Source organism: Gossypium hirsutum, chromosome A03 (assembly GCF_007990345.1).
Source record: "Gossypium hirsutum isolate 1008001.06 chromosome A03, Gossypium_hirsutum_v2.1, whole genome shotgun sequence".
Lineage (NCBI taxonomy): Eukaryota > Viridiplantae > Streptophyta > Magnoliopsida > Malvales > Malvaceae > Gossypium > Gossypium hirsutum.
This window is the reverse complement of record NC_053426.1, coordinates 23809248-23810334: the sequence shown is the minus strand read 5'-3', so window position 1 is coordinate 23810334 and position 1087 is coordinate 23809248. Positions and strand designations below refer to the sequence as shown.

Genomic DNA, 1087 nt, shown 5'->3' with positions numbered 1-1087 from the left:
ACGTTATAAACACCGGCTGTTTTTGTTGGCTTTGTCCTCATGACTTGCCACTGATAGTTATTCAGTGACATCTCCTCTATAAATTCATAGGCATCTTCAGGTGTTTTATTATTGATGGTTCCGCCAGCAGCTGTGTCAACCATTTGTCGAGTCAAAGGATTTAGGCCATTATGAAAGGTTTTAACCTGTAACCAGAGTGGTAACCTATGATGAGGGCATCTTCTCAAGATGTCCTTGTATCTCTCCCATGCATCGTAGAGTGTTTCTAAATCCATTTGCACAAAAGAATAGATATCATTACGTAATTTGGCTATTTTAGCCGGCGAAAAAGATTTTAATAAAAAATTTTTTATCATTTGTTCCCAAGAAGTGATTGATCCTCGTGGCAACGAGTTCAACCACTGTTTAGCCTTATTCCCCAATGAAAAGGGAAACAACCAAAGGTGAATGGCGTCATCAGAAACGCCATTGATTTTGAAAGAGTCGCAAAACTCTAAGAAACTTTCCAAGTGAGTGTTGGGATTCTCGTCCTGCAAACCATCAAACTGAACAAATTGTTGTATCATTTGAATTGTGCTAGGTTTCAGTTCAAAAGTATTTGCAGCTACAGCAGGTCTAACTATGCTCGATTCAGGTCCTGTTAAAGAAGGTTTAGCATAATCATAAATAGTGCGCGGAGAGGATTCTGATTAACAGTAATCGCAGGAGGTAGCGGATTTTCTTGGTCTTCAGCCATCTCATCGGTTATGGTTGAAGTATCATCCTCTTTCTCTTCCTCTGTGTATCGTAAGCTTTACCTTATTTCTCTTCAGTTTTTGCAAACTGTGTGATCGATCTCACTATCAAACAGTAATGGTCCTAACGAGTTTCTTCTGCTCATAAACTAGAAAAACCTGTCAGAAGAAAATAAATGAAGAATTAGAAAATAAAATAAAATTTTAAATTGCAATAAAAGTAATATGGATAAACTAATAAAAATCGAGTGTTCCAAATATCCTAGTTCCCCGGCAACGGCGCCAAAAACTTGATGCGTGATAGTCATAACAGGTTTTAAAAATTTATAAATGAATCGTTCTTGAGACTAACT

At 37.3% G+C, this 1087-nt stretch overlaps 1 non-coding gene across 1 annotated transcript; it reads left to right on the top strand.

The window, feature by feature from the left end:
• Window positions 1-201: 201 nt before the first annotated feature.
• On the top strand, window positions 202-308 carry LOC121226078 (small nucleolar RNA R71). The gene has a single exon (XR_005923979.1). It is a non-coding gene; the product is annotated as a small nucleolar RNA R71 (small nucleolar RNA).
• Window positions 309-1087: the final 779 nt, after the last annotated feature.